Raw genomic sequence first — 16318 nt, 5'->3', positions numbered from 1 at the left:
ACCAGTTTTTAAAGCGTTATAATAAAATATATTTAACACTTAAACTCAGAGACAAAAATCTCATTTTCAATTTGATTTGCAGTAGCCTCTTTGAAATAACTTTACCTTTGGAAAATAGATATCATTAGGAATTTGTGTAAAAAGAGGACTATGACTTTGAACTCTTCATGCCTTAATTTCTTCATACACAAAATGAAAATAACAACTGACCCTACCTAATGGGGCTGTATGTAAGGATTAAATAAAAGTAAATAATCATAAATATAAGACAATATTACTATTATTGTTATTATTATTATTTTAAATATTTTTTTTATTCATGCACGAGAGACACAGAGAAAGGCAGAGACACAGGCAGAGGGAGAAGCAGGCTTCATGCAGGGAGCTTGATGCGGGACTCTATCTCAAGACCCTGGAATTCACAACCTGAGCCGAAGGTAGATGCTGAGCCACCCAGGCATCCCCAAGACGATATTATTAAATCGTCCTAATTATCTTTTAAGAGAAAGTGAGCAGGGGACGGGCAGGGAAGAGAAGGAATCCTAAGTAGGCTCCACCCAGTACAGAGCAATCTCACAACTCTGAGATCATGACCTGAGCTGAAATCAAGAGCCAGACACTTAACCGACTGAGCCCCTGACATGCCCCAACAGTCATATTGTTTTAAAAAGAAAAACCTCTGGGTGAGAAATTGAGGCAAACTGAAGAAGTTTTTCTAATGAAGAACTACCTGCCTCTGCCCACATACACAGACAAAAACCTAATAGAAGAAATTCCTTCTTTGAAAATGACATATCAATAATTTAATTTTGCCTGAAAATTTTCATAAAGGCATCATCCCTATAATATGAATTTTTTGAGATGTGGCTCCTTCAAATTATTTCCATCTGGTTTTATTTTTGCAGATATCCAATCTGATCTATGTGTAGATAAAGAATATCTAGATTCAGTTAAAGACAGTTTAGGATTGCAAACTTAAATACATGCACACATGTGTATCAAATACATTATGAATAAAATATACTCATAATACTCCCTGTGGAAGATGCTCAAACATTTTCATTGAGGTGTGGGATCAGAGAATTTTGTAGAATGCTTGTTTAAACAATAAAACAGTGAGAAAAATGCTAAAGCATTCATGAAGTAAAACAATTACCTCCCTGAGCTTGAACATTTAGGCCAGGGCCTTGATTTCACCTGGCCCAAGGCAGTGATCCTGGAATCCAAGCTGCACCTTATACAGTGGTTCTCAACCTGGGATACCCATTAGGGAATAGGTATTAAAGGTCCAGGCAAACACACAGAACACACAGAAAATGGGAAATCCGTGTTTTCTACTCCTAAAATGAGTTCTCCCTCAATGTGAAATGCAAGGGTGATCTAATCTGATATAAAAAGAGCACAAAAAGTCCTAAATATATAGTGCTTTATGTATATTGTGCATGTGTGGTATGATTATTATTTGAAATCAAGTACCAAAGTAATCTAAACTTGTAATCAGATCCTAAATTGATATACTTTATACTATTAGTATAAAAGTGAATATTTTTTCAAAAAATTCTAATCTTAATCTTTTTATATTTGAGCTTTTAAAATAAATATAAAAAACATATCAGAGTAAAGCAGAAGATATATATAACATAAATTAATTAATATTCATAGAATGGAGTTGGGATTCAAACATGTTTACTGAGAGGGGCGTGACAATTTCAGGGAGCTAAGAGTTGAGTATGAATGCATTCAGAGCAGTCGAGATCCTTTCTTCAGCCTTAAGAATCCAGTATTCAGTTCTGGAACTGGCACACAGCAGCTACTCCGTGACTCGTGGCTTAGATTAATGATGGTACCTCTGAGCTATAGTGTGAATAACTTCAGAGTTAGTGATAACATAGTCTGTTAAAGCAAATGCTACGTCAAGGGCTGTTTTTCCTGAGGAATGTGCACTTCAGAACCTTCAAAGATTCTCTACTCTTTCTCTATTTATATATATGTCTGTCTATCTATCTATCTATCTATCTATCTATCTATCTATCATCTATCTATCATCTATCAATTTCACTTATCCTTTGTCAGTGTGTTTCCTTTCACCCCTTGTGCATCTCACGTTTTCTCTCCTGTGTGCCTCTCTTCTATTTCTGTTACCATGATTTATAGATTACACATTTCTCTCCTCCACTGAGAGAAGTAAAAGAAAACCATAGGCCTCTTGCTTGTTTGAACACAAGCTTCCTAATTTTCTCAGACTCTGAGTTACATCACCACTGAAGGAAGACCAGTAGCAGTAAAAAGAGTCCTTTTCATGCAAGGCATTAAACGAATGCATTTTTATTCCACAGAAACCTTTATTTAGATCTCTTTATTTAATAACATGCAGTCTAGGAAAAAAACTAAGCTGTTATGTCTAATTTAGCAGAGAAAAGATTCCTGCCTTATTTTGATGAATGAGGTGGGCTGGCTGGGACCCCAACCTACCCTGCTCTAACTTGATCAGACGCAGCACAGAGTAGGGTTTCAATAAAGGCAATATGAATATGTGGATTGAAAACATGATCAAATGAAAAGCGACAGGTTGCTCCTTAGGCAATTATCTTGTTAGGATCTAAGGAAGTATTCAGGCTGCTCAGTTGCTTCCTAGGTCAACAGTAACCTTCTAATGACTAGATGAGAGCTAATTTTCAATTAGGCTTAACATGTGAAGGAGAACCATTTACATTAATAAATAACTCATTCATAGACTTATTCATTTGTTTGGTAAATATTTATTGAAGCACCTATTTTTTTTTAACTTGGCACTATAACACACACTTCTAGTACAAAAAGAGGAAATCAATTTTTGATAGGACACTATTATTTTCAGGAAATGATCCTTTTATTTTTTTCCCACAGGAAGTGATTCTAACTAAGCTAAGCCAAACTTATAATTACAGAATTTTTTCCATTTCCTAAATTATTATAAATGGAAATATGCCTACAATTATATTAGTATTTTCCTGTTTAGCTAACTACACAGCTAATCTCCATGAAGATATTTCAGCACCAAATACAATTAAAGATCATGCAACCATTACTGTTTTGTTTTTTACTTTTTTTAATCCTTCAGGTCACTGCAATATGAATTTTATAGATTTCTCATCTTGTTGTTGTTCAATAGGTCACTATAAAAGTATTGAAGCAAAAAAGGGCAGCTTCATGGCTAGATTTTTATGAGTTATTTCTGCAGTGCTTTTAAAAAGAAAATTTCAGCTTTCCTGAGTTATTTTTAAACTTATAGGATATGTATGATAAAATTATTGGTTGCTGCAATTTTTTAAAAACTACTGCATTAACTAAGAGAATTAAGATATTTTGAAGCCGATCAAAATAAGACATTTATTAAAAATACATTTTAATTTGTACTTAAAATAGACATTCTTTGACTTTTTAAAAACAAATATTTTAAACATCTGAATTTGTAAAATGATAATCTTGCACTAGAACTTCTCTAAATTTCCTTTAAGTTCTAAAAGTCTATTTATATAATTTTTATTCCATTTGTTATATTGAATTAAGCCTGTGTTTCTACCACATATGGATTATGTTCAGTGGTCTTACCTATGTATGTGGTGGGACGTGGAGTCTTAATTACCAAAAAAGTGTTCTGACTAAATCTGCAATATGCCAATACATCCATCAGTTTTATTTATTTATTTTTTAAATTTATTTATTTATTTATTTATGATAGTCACAGAGAGAGAGAGAGAGAGAGGCGCAGAGACACAGGCAGAGGGAGAAGCAGGCTCCATGCACCAGGAGCCCGATGTGGGATTCGATCCCGAGTCTCCAGGATCGCGCCCTGGGCCAAAGGCAGGCGCCAAACCGCTGCGCCACCCAGGGATCCCCCATCCATCAGTTTTAATAGTGAAAATGCCTAGGATTGAGACCAGAATTTTGATCCTACCATTCATTCATCCATCATGGGTAAGTTTTCTAGTTTCTCTGCTATTCGATTTCTTCATTTGAAAAATGTAGCCGATAATAAACATATTGCTTTTATTGGTTTACTGAAGACCATACGGGAAGTGCCTATTAGTGGCTAACAGCAAATGTTCAATAAATAGGGGATAAATATTATCTTCCTTAATTCCCTAAACTTGACCTACCATTACATGTCTCCATCCTCCATGATATCTCCCATCTCTTGGAAGGCCCTTCTGCACCCCTGGTCCCTGTCAAAACATGCCTGACATACCCACGGAGAACTCACTGGTCTTTCCTCTGTGCTTCTATATAATCTTAGCTACTAGAATAAAGGTACAACACCATCGTAGGTACAGTATTTATTTGTTTACAATTTTGCAATACCAAATGCAAATGCCCTTAGGGCCCCTCAGGCACTATCAATTAATTATTATATCAAATTGATGAGAAAGACATTGAGTCAAAGGATAAAAACTGGCTAAGGGCAACAAATTCAGGTGTTTTAAAGAACACTTGTAGGGGCACCTGGGTGGCTCAATCTGCCTTTGGCTCAGAGTAGGGATCAAGTCCTGCATGGGACTCCCCACAGGGAGCCTGCTTCTCCCTCTCCCTATGTCTCTGTCTCTCTCTCTGGGTTTCTCATGGATAAATAAAGAAAATCTTAAAAAAAAAAAAAAAGGAACACTTGTGGAAATCAAATAAAATACAGCTCTTAGCTGACTTCAGCCTGTGGGCTGCCATCAAGTGACTTCTGGTTTATGTGCTTGTCTCCTTTATTAGGATTTGATCTGTTAAGAACAGGGACAAGTCATGCATGTCTTATTCTCCTCTATATGTCCAATCCCAGAGCTTGTACATAGTAGGAGCTCAATGTAATATTTATTGAGTTGAATTAAGATCATATTTGTATGAATAGCTCAAAGGCAGTTTGACATTATCTGGACATATAATAGACTGAATTTTCTTGATGTCAGAGATTTGAAAACCATGTACACTCTAATAGTATAAGTATCCCCCAAACTGTGTATTATTATTAAAGTTCAATGAGATTTATGACTTTCCACTTTTAATACTTATGAAGAGCCAATAGTTAGGAACCAGGGACAAGTAAAATTCTAAAAAATATATAAAATTAAAAAAAAATTAATTCTAGAGTTCTTTTATCTAGGAAATGGTGAAGGGGTGACCTGAACTTGAAAGGTATGCCTTCCTGACTGAGTCACTGTACAGGGCCTTGGTTGGCAGACTGCTTCTCAGGCTTTTCTTTCTGGGGTCAGACTTTGAAATTATATGTTTTTTTAAAAAAATGCTTTTACACCTCAGGTGCCAAGGTGTAAGCTAAGAAGCTGTTAAGCAGCAGTTATCAATGCATATGAGAGCTAGATCTATTTAGCTTCACAACCAAAGTGTGTTATGTATTTATATTTATGAACTATGGGTGTATCTGTCACATTATTAAAGGGAAGTTTGTATCTTTAGTATAGTTGGTAAAGAGGTCATGAGGCAGGCTGCCTTTGCCTCCTTTGTGATTTTCCATGGTGGCCTTCAGTTGGGACTAGCCGTCGGTTGCTAGCATACATCCTACTGTCGGGTATATCACATTGTTGTCTCTCATGCACCAAGTATGAAAGAGAATGTTCTGGATTTAGTTTCACATCCAGATTTTGATGCCAACATCATTGGTAATCTTTAATCTATAAACAAATGTATCAAAATATACCAAACATATCTTACTTAAGGTTGAGATATTTAAATTCCTTTCAAAGATTTTTTTTTTTTTTTTTTTTTTTTTAGCTTTTTAAGGTTAGGATGGTACTGATTCAGAAGAAGGCAAACCAAGAAACAGACTTTTAAGTATAGAAAACAAAATTATGGTTAGCACAGGGAAGTGCATGGGGGGACGGGTAAAATAGGTGATGGATTAAGAAGGGCACTGGGGTTGAGTACTGGGTATTGTAAGGACCTGGTGAATCACTACACTGTACACTTGAAATTAATATTACACTGTATGCTAACTAACTGGAATCTAGAGAAAAAGTTTAAGAAAAAAAAGAATGGTACTTATTTGGCATCTATATGGTATGGATTAGATGGCAGGACTATTTAGTTTAGCAATTATAATTTTGAGAATTTGGTCTTGAAAATAATCAAGGAACACAGTAAGTCTTGAAAATAATTGAGAGTAGCCAATAGAGAACAAAACTAATCAAGACCCTAACGACTTTACATCAATTCTGATACCATAAATGTATGATTGGCATAGCACTGTGATGATAGTTGTCATGGCAAAGATGTGTCCACCTTCCCAGGTAGCCACTTTGTGCTTGAGGTAAATGGGTGGGATTTCCTTCCTTGTCCCCACATGCATAGTGTAAACACTGAGGTGGACACCTTCCTGAGTCCTTCTTGTTCAGATCATGTTACTCCTCATTAAAAAGTTTACAACCTCACCACTGCCGAATACAAACCCAAGGAATAAATGTGGATTCGGAGGTACATGGGCCTGGTTGCACTGCCTCTAGTCCAGGCCATGACTCGCTTCCTGTTCTATCATGGATTCATGATGCTGCAGTACCAGACTCAGGAGGAAACCAGTTTCTTGGCCAAGAAACTCTATCTTGTCAGTCCTATGAAGTCATGTGTCTTCTCAAATATAGACATTCTAATGGGAGTTTGTATATTAAATAACAAATGATTTCATTTGTTTGGTGTATAGAACAGACCAAGCTCAAGATACAAGGAAAATTGAGAAATTCTATAGTCAACAAATGCGACTTATGGCAGCCAAGGGATCCCACAATGTTGCCTTGGAAATAGACAGAATGATTGGAAAAGACTGTTTGTCATATGCTTAGGCAGTAAATATCTTTTGAATCTGAGAAAGTATTGGGACAAAATATTTTATGTAACTAAGTAGGCTATTCAGAAGCTTATGATAGATCATTCTTATTATTTTTTTTTTTGTATTTTGTTTTCTAATGTTTACTTTAGAGAGCCAGGAATGTAAATGCTTTCAGTTAAAAAGCATTTATTTAGTCTTGGATATCAAACAGGAAATCATCTATCATCTATCCTGGAAACTTTTTGTACATTATCTGATGTTGGGCAAAATATATAAATATTCTCTGGTAATTTTGTATCAGTAATTTGAAAATGAGATATCAATTCTTCCTTAAGTTTGGTTATTTTGTCTTTATTTTTTTATTTTAAAAATATTTTATTTATTTATTCATGAGAGACCCAGAGAGAGAGAGAGGCAGAGAACAGGCAGAGGGAGAAGCAGGCCCCATGCAGGGAGCCCGATGTGGGACTCGATCCCGGGTCTCTAGGATCACACTCTGGGCCAAAGGTAGCACTAAACCACTGAGCCACCCAAGCTGCCCGGTTATTTTGTCTTTATTTTTTATTTTTTTATTTTTTTATTTTTTTATTTTTTTTTATTTTGTCTTTAAAAGAAAATTAAATGAACCATTTTGATGGTTTGATCTATTTCTTTGAAAGCATAAAATTTGTGCTGATGATGACTAACAGATATAAAAATACAATAATAACTGGAATTGATTGCATGGCAGTATACCTATCTATGTAGCATAGTGTCCATTATTTCTTAAAGTAATTGTAAAAACAAAAATGCTTTACCTTAAGTTTTCCAAATTTATTTATTTATTTATTTTTAATTTTAAGTTTTTTTTTAATAAAATAATTTTTATTGGTGTTCAATTTACCAACGTACAGAATAACACCCAGTGCTCATCCCGTCAAGTGTCCCCCCTCAGTGCCCGTCACCCACTCACCCCCACACCCCGCCCTCCTCCCCTTCCACCACTCCTAGTTCGTTTCCCAGAGTTAGGAGACTTTATGTTCTGTCTCCCTTTCTGATAGTTTTTTTTTTTAAGATTTTATTTATTTATTTATGAGAGACACACAGAGAGGCAGAAACATAGGCAGAGGGAGAAGCAGGCTCCATGGAGGGACCTTGATGTGGGACTCCATCTCAGGACCCTGGGATCATGCCCTGAGCCAAAGGCAGACGCTTAACCACTGAGCCATCCAGGCGACCCAATTTTCCAAATTTAAACTATATTTTTAAATATAAAAGATTCATACTATCACTAGCTTGTTGAGCAAGGACTTACTTGAATCTAGTTTTCCATGTTCAAAATAACTGCAGTTATTTTAAAAGCATGATGATCACTAATGGATTGAAACCACATTAGAGAAATATTTGCCACATAGTTCCCATTTATATTTTCAAAGGGCTAAGGGGTTTTTGAACTGTTAAATCTATGCATAGCTCTATGACAGCCCTGGCCATTTCTCTCTTAACCAAAGAGATAAGCATGATTATTGTAACTGTCATGCTTTCTATTAAACTGAAAGTATATTATTCGATATCTATCTTATATTTGGAACCTGATTTTTACTGTTCACATGTTGATGACATTAAAATATTTTTTGTTAAAAAAATCGTTACAAAAATTCTTGACTTTTTACTACAAATGCAGTAGAATTTTCATTGTTATTTAAATGCATTGCTCACTCCTTCCAGCACCAAGTCAGAATGCCCCCATCTTGGCCTCAGCATTCTAAAGGCCCAGCTTAAGTGCCACCCCTTTTAATAGGCATTCTGTTTTCTCATGGCTGGAATAACCTTGCACTCATCTGTGCTCCCTCAGGAGGAGGGCTATACAGCTGCCATGGAAAGAACATAGGTACTCGAGTCAGTGGGACTCAGTCTCAAGAGTTTGATGTGCCTCTAATGCAACTCATTTCAAATCCCTGAGCATCATTTCCCATTTCCCATTTTGGTAATGTGTGGGAAACAGTCTGTTATGAGGACAATTATACAAGATGGTGTTTTTATTTTAATTTTTAAAAAAAATTTATTTATTTGAGAGAGAGAGAGAGAGAGAGAGCATGGGGAGGGGCAGAGGGAAAAAAGAGGGAGGGAAAATCCTCAGCAGACTCCCCCTGAGTTCAGAGCCTGACACAGGGCAGGGCTCCATCCCAGGACCCTGATATCATGATCTGAGCTGAAACCCAAAGTTGGAGGCTTAACTGACTAAGCTCCCCAGGCACCCCTACAATATGGTGCTTTTAAAAATGTCTGGCACCAAGCATTCACTCCCATAAGGCCTCCCTACCTAATATTCTTGACTCTTTTCCCTCTTTGGTTATATACTATGGCATTTTTCCTTGTAGTACAGTTTTTTCTGTGGTGACATTGCTTACAATGAGCTCCTCAAAGAGCTTCTCATTTTTGTATTTCCAACAGAACTCGGCCTGGTTGCTGTGTAGAGGGGCCAATTGTGAAGGTAGTTTAAACACACGAAGTATGAAGCATAAGCATGTCTCCTTGACACATGACAATGCTAAGGATGGTTTTTAACAGCAACTTCTAAGGCTGGAAGGACAAAATCCATGCAAGTGGTTTAACGAGTTAGTCAAAATGAGTCATAAAAATGTCATGACCTGTAAAGCCATTCTCTCTGGCTCAGATGTTCTTTACTCTCAGACAGACAGATGGATAATGACACAGCCAGCCAGCCACACGGCCTCTATACATTACCCTCTACTTCATTTATTTTGGGTTTTCTATATGTTTCTATATGCCCTCTCATTACTGTGTTTAAGGGACAAAGAGAGAAAATCTCAAGAGCAGAACAATCTTGACTGTTCAAGCACAAGAGAACAGTGTGACATAGAACTAGAGATGATATTCTCTGAAGGAGACAGTGACTCACCATTTGTTCTTTGCGGGCTGAATTCTCCTGGCTATGAGCCAGCAAATTTGACCACAGCCTGAAGCAAACTAATAACAGTGTGTTGGGTATCTATCTCTAAACATGATTGTTAGTGTGAAATGGGCTTGAAAAGAGGCCTTGTTCAGTTTCATGTATCTCTTAATTTTTATTGAGGCTATTCCTTTTTTTTTTTTTTTTTTTTTTTTTTTGAGATTCTATTTATTTATTCATGAGAGACACAGATTGGGGCAGAGGCATAGGCCAAGGGCAGGCTCCCTGCGGGAAGCCCGATATGAGACTCCATGCCAGGACCCTGGGATCACTCCCTGAGCCAAAGGCAGGCGCTCAACCACTGAGCCACCTAGGTGCCCTGAGGCTACTCCTATTTTTTAATGGGATGCCTCTGGGAATGATATTAACTTCCAGATCTGATCTGAGGTAACACTCACTGCTGATAATACGGGAGAAAAAGAGAAGCCAGCTCAAAGAAGCCTGATTTTATCATTCTTAAGTCACATGAACTGGGCATGTTCCTACTGCTTAAAATCATTAGCTCCACTGACAACCCTCCCCAGCCCCTTGCTGGGCCGCCATTTCACTACTGCTTACCATTAGGCTATCCTGGCAGGCTATCGAGCTGAGTTCAAACTAAGGGTCCAGGTACATCCTTTTCTATGAGGATTGCTGAAGGAGATTCATGGATTGAATAGAGAGAAAAATGAGAAAGAGAGAGCTAGCAGGTGTTGTTCACTGTTGAAAACACCCCTATTAATGTATTTTTCAGAGCCAATTCCAAAGCAATTTCAGACTCTTGTATTATTAGATTACTGGGTTCACTTAACATACATGCTTTTTATTACATTTTAAGTATTGGCTTGGATGTAAATTTGGGTAGTTTGCTAAGATATTCTAGTGGTGGTGCATGATTATAGCTTCTTGGACATAGTGACAGTGTGAGAGGAATGGCAGTTTCTGACATGATGTATCTGGAGACGAAAACATTTGGAAGCAGTTTGAGTGCATTTTATTTCTGCATGGACTCTTTGGGCACCCAGCCACTTTCCAAGCATTATTTAACAAATTATTGCACCACAAAAGTAATTTATGCTCTGGGTATTAGTTTTCAAAAGAGGAACCAATAAATGTCTGGCATTACTATCTAAGAGAAGTACTGGATTGAGTTAAAATTAAAAAGACATTTATATTTGTAAATGAAACAATAAAAACTTCCTGCTTTCAAAGTATTACACTCGATTTTATTGCTATTTAGATAGACTCATTTTGTGTACATGTTGTGTTAATAGTTAAAGAAAAAGATGCTTGTTTATTGATACTTTTAGGGGCCAAATAATTATACGGTGGTGAATTTATCACCAGATTTTACAGTTTCAGAGTTTAGGGAACAATGATGCGCTTTTGTTTATGTCTGATTTATTTTTAAAAAATCCAAACAAAACGGCTCTCATTTACCCTTTAAATACTGGCACATGTGCTCCTAAATGGAGCCAAACATTGTGTGCGCTTATCGTCTGAGCTGTGGGTAAATATTGTGTCATCTGAATCCCCCTTTCGCGTCAATAAGGTCGGGCCAGTGCAGAAGTGGGGTGATGAAACCACTCCCTGGAAGAATGCTGCTCACCCATGTGAGGGAAATTCAGTACGCTGGCAGAGGTAATTTCCTAAATGGCACCCTGGTGCCCTCAAAGACTTAATTCACTTCAGCTGAATGAGCAGCTGGATCAAACTCAATCATCAAGAGTTACCCATTCATACTCAAAGGCATATAGATCTCAAATTGAATGCTCTTTAATTGGGTGCATATCACTTTAGGGTAATCTGGGTACAGGGTTGGGAAAATATAAATGAGTGCAGCCTCATTAGAAAGCTCCATTTAAACTTGCTCTTCACATCACATTTTCACAACACCGAATGGCAGTGACCTAAGAAGATGGAGTCCTTTCAGGAAAGGAAAAAGCAAGTGACAGTATCATTCCTTAACTGTAATCACAAACTCTTAGTTTGGAGAGAGTCCCAGAAAGTTCGTACTTAAGTATAGATTTAGGTATAATCCAGCAAAACCGTATTTATAGAAAAGAAGTGCTGGCAGAGATAAATAATGGAGAGTGGAATAGGCTTGTCAAGAAATAAACAAGGAAGAGGAGATAGATTTCTGGGTAAATGACAGATAGAGATCAAAGAAAAATGGCTGCATAAGGATGAAGTTGTATGCCTGCGTCTGTTTGTGGTGTTTATAAAGTACTGATTTGCCAAACTTTAATCACAATCTCATATAGGCAACAAATGTGAGACTTTTTCAAATATCAGTCTTGAATGAGGCCAAAAAAACTTCATTTTCCTGAGATTTTTTTTCTTTATATGTGTATCACAAAAAAAAAACCACAATAAAACATAAGAATAATCTCCATTACATGAAGACATCCCAAGTGAACCAACTTTTCAAAACTAAATCAGCCCCTTACATCATATGCTGGGCATTCCACAAAAGGAACTACCTGGGTTCATTCTTGATGTTGGAGGAGGATCCTCCATCTCCAGTCATGATCTGACCTCATGCTGGCAAAGACCGGCAGTGGCCCATAAATATCTCTTTCCTTCATTTTCCTACTTTCAGAACCCCTGGGTCTTTGATAACCATGAAGCCCTCCTATTAGCCATAGATTGCTTACCTCTGGATGTTGCTTGTGTATGAGAGAAATAATTTCTATTCTATTCCGGGATTTTCCATTAACCTCAACATTATCTAACCTTAAACTGATTTTTAATTTTGCCTCTCTTCACGTGCCTGGTCCCTGAATTACTGCATTAATATCCTATGATTAGTTTATCTCATACTTTGAAATAGTCTTCATATTTATCATTTAGGCTTTTCAAGACTATCCTCATACCTCTCCACCATTAGATAACTTCCATGAGGCCAATGTCATGTGATCTTTTCATTATACCTCTAGTACTTAAAAACTGATAAATGATTGAATGAATCTTTCTTCTATTTTCTACCATTTTTAGATATAACCCTTTTACTTTTTACAAGAATGACTTCTGATTAATAAATGTAAACATCCCGTGGGTCACTTCTAATTTCAATGTCACAGTTTTGGACATGAATACGTGTCTATTTTTATCTTTCAACAGTGAAACAAAGTGTATAGATTAGATAAAGGTGGTATGGTTTGAATTTAGAAAAACAAATAGTCTGGTGGAATAGAATTCTTTTTCTACTTAACTTCTGTTAACCTTGGGATCAACCTGAGGGCAAAAAATATTGCTGACCTCAAGAAACCAAGCTTGTCAAGATTTATATGTCAGTGTATACTCAGGCCATTCTGACAGAAGACAGTCCCCAAAGTTTGTGCTTCCACCTGAATGTCAGCTGGTCAGGCTGGCTGCTGAGCAGAATGGAGGCCACGTGGGATGGGTACAGCTCTAGCGGATGAGATCACTACACTTCTCCTCCCAGTGTTACTATACATATCACAGGTAGATGTGGCTGCTCCTTGGATCACTCAAGGGAAACATTCCCTCAACAACTTTTGTGGACTCTGGAAATTTCATGAAGCTTTCGAGGAATCAAGTATATTTTGACAGAAGTTATTTGCCATTGACACCCTCTAGAGAAGGTGGGTACTTTTTCTTGGAAAAAAAAAAAGGTTTCACAGAAAGTCTCTTTTGAGATAGCCTTCCTATGCAAACTGCCCCCCAATTCCTCAGGATGGCAAGAATCTAAGTATCTTATTTATTTATTTGTTTATTCATGAGAGACACACAGAAAGAGGCAGAGACACAGGCAGAGGGAGAAGCAGACTCCCTGCGGGGAGCCCTATGTGGGACTCCATCCCTGAACTCTGGGATCACATCCTGAGCCAAAGGCAGGCGCTCAACTGCTGAGCCACCCAGGCATCCCTAACTATCATATTTATTATAATTAATGCCCCAAACACACACACACACATACACACACACACAAACACACTCCTCTGTCTCTTCACTTAGTGAATGGACTTGACCATTCAGCTAATTGCTAAATTGGAAATTTGCAGGTCATTTAGACCTTTCTCACATTTCTCTTCTGACCCTCAGGGCATGCCCAATGGATTTCATGTAGAAAATATTTTTCTCGGTCATCACATTTTTGCATCTTCACTGCAACTGTACAGCTTATTTAAGTCCACCATTTCTTTTACTGTGTATTATTGCCATCACTTTTTTAATTGACTTCCCTATCTCCAGGTTAGCTTCCCTCTAATCCTTCTTATATCAGCTGGTGGGAAGATATTACTAAAATGCAAGTGTGTTTATGTGATTTCCTGGCATAAACCTTTTAAAAGCTCCCCACAGCTTTGAGAATTTAAATTACACTGTAATGCACAAAGATATTCTTATTAAAATTTAAGCAATTCAGAACAGTGAAAATTCCCTTTTATCATTTATCTAATCATTTTGAGGTGTGCCCTCTCATGTGTTTTTGTATGCTATGCATGTTTATATACATACATATACAGATATGCTTTTTTATGTTTAAACTTGATGACATGCTTTGGAGACCGTGCATGACACCGATCTACCTTCTCCTTTTTAATGGCATCATAATATTCACGAGCACAAACCCAGTAATTCATCTAACCATCTTCTTCCAGGTGAATATTTAGGTTATTGTGTGTATATCTAGAATAGTTACATAATTGTGGAGTTTCTGAGCTGAACAATATGTTAATTTAAAAATATGATAAATACTTTCAGATAGTCCACCAGAAGTCTCTGTCAATTTACAGTCCTATGAATACTGCATGATAAGTAGGTTCTCATTTTCCTACACCCCTCCCAGCACTGGTATTATCCATCTTTTTAATTTTTGCTAATTAAGTACAAAAGATTTAATTTAGGTTTTAATTTTCCTATTTTGGGTAATAGTGAGACTGAATGTATTTTCTTAATTTTATTGATCATATTTGTTTTTATGAAAATTACCTATTCATATTTTTGCTCCATTTTATTTAATGGGGTCTTTTAAAAAATGATTTGTAGGAATTCATCATCAGTTTCCATATTAATCATTTGTTTAATAAATATTGCAATTTTTCTCCTTATCAGTTACTTTTCAACTTGTCAATATCTCTGGCCACATCTCCCAAAATTGCTTTAATCTAATAATCCTTTGTTCCCACAATAAGAAAATGCTTGTTAGGTTTGTAAACCTATTAACCTGTTTCACACTTCTATAGCTCCTTCCTACATGCTTTTTCTTCTAATAATATATATTTTCTTGATCTTTCTAACCAAGTTAATTCTTACTCATTCTTTGAGACTCTGCTTAAGTGTTACTTCATCTAAGAAAGTTTCCTTTATTCTCATTCTTCTTTAGATGGACATAATGTGCTGAGCCTGAACCTCTTCACTCATTCATTACCTATTATTGCACTCAAGTATTAATCCTCCACATCTCTGTCACTTCTACTAGACTTATATACTCTCTGGGAATACAGACTAAGCCTTATTTGTATTAGAATCCTATTAACTGCTCAATATATGTTTGTTGATTGAATGACTCTATAAATTCAGCCTTTAGGATTAATTATTAAAACCATTCTTCTATTTGATAATGCAACTTGGATTTCTCTGAGAAAAACCCACAGTTCTTCTCAGAGCGATTAAATAAATACTTTCTTCTAAGTTGTTTAAATAAAAAGAGGGTGAAAATGAGTTGATGCAGACTACATGATAGCTTGATAAATAAAATAATTATGGCTGTCATTCAGGGAAAGTATCTTAGAATTGAAAAGAGCCTGTACACTGTGAAAATTCTTTTACTGCTTTATTTGCATTTCTGTGACTATGCTCTGTGTCAGTGTGTTTCATTGTTGGTCTTTCTGAACTAATATAAATCAATACAAAATATGCCTTCATGTAATTTCCACCTATTGGTCTTAACAGTTGTATGTAATGACACATACTATATCTGGGAAGACCTATTATTTTCCCTTCCATTTTCTCCCTACAGTTTTGATTGTAGGATAAACATACCTTGATTTATTAGACACCTATTTTAAAATCTCACAATCTTAGTTATCCTATTGTTGGAAAAATTATACTCTGTCAAGAATACCTTTAAAATGTGTTATCTGGAACTGATCACCGTATACCAGATACAGATTCTTAAAGGAGTCTTTCATTCCTTCAAATGGTCCTTTTCTTATATCAGTGGAACCTAACATGTAATTAGTTTTTTGGTAATAGCCATGCCACACTGCCATCTATTACTGAACTTGTGGCCAACAAAAATCCACTGGCATTTTTCAGTTGATCAGCATTAAAGCTCTACTCTATTTAATATAATCTGAAAGCACGTTGTTTTATATTTATTCCTTAAGTTCTTGCTTGCTTTGGCCCTTGTCAGGCATGGTGAACTCCTTGTACACAAGTAAGAAGATTAAGAACCTCATCAACATTCTCTACCCTTTAAATGGCCCTAAAATTTCCAAACCATGTCATTGGGAGGCACAGTTATTCAATATAGACACAGTTATTACTAAAAAGCTGTGAGGTGGAATTATTCTTTACTAAGAAATTCAGCTGTAGCCTTATACTTAATTCAGCAGTGT

At 36.4% G+C, this 16318-nt stretch overlaps 1 protein-coding gene and 1 pseudogene across 21 annotated transcripts in view; one reads left to right on the top strand and one right to left on the bottom strand.

Annotated features, from left to right (window-relative positions):
* The window catches only part of EPHA6 (EPH receptor A6), an 880674-nt gene that overhangs the window by 162412 nt on the left and 701944 nt on the right, over nt 1–16318 (bottom strand). The window lies entirely within an intron of this gene.
* Nucleotides 6521–6812, top strand: LOC112641482 (signal recognition particle 9 kDa protein-like; annotated as a pseudogene).

Source organism: Canis lupus, chromosome 33 (genome assembly GCF_003254725.2).
Source record: "Canis lupus dingo isolate Sandy chromosome 33, ASM325472v2, whole genome shotgun sequence".
NCBI lineage: Eukaryota > Metazoa > Chordata > Mammalia > Carnivora > Canidae > Canis > Canis lupus.
Note: the sequence above shows the minus strand (reverse complement) of the source record. Positions and strands in the feature narration are given on the sequence as shown.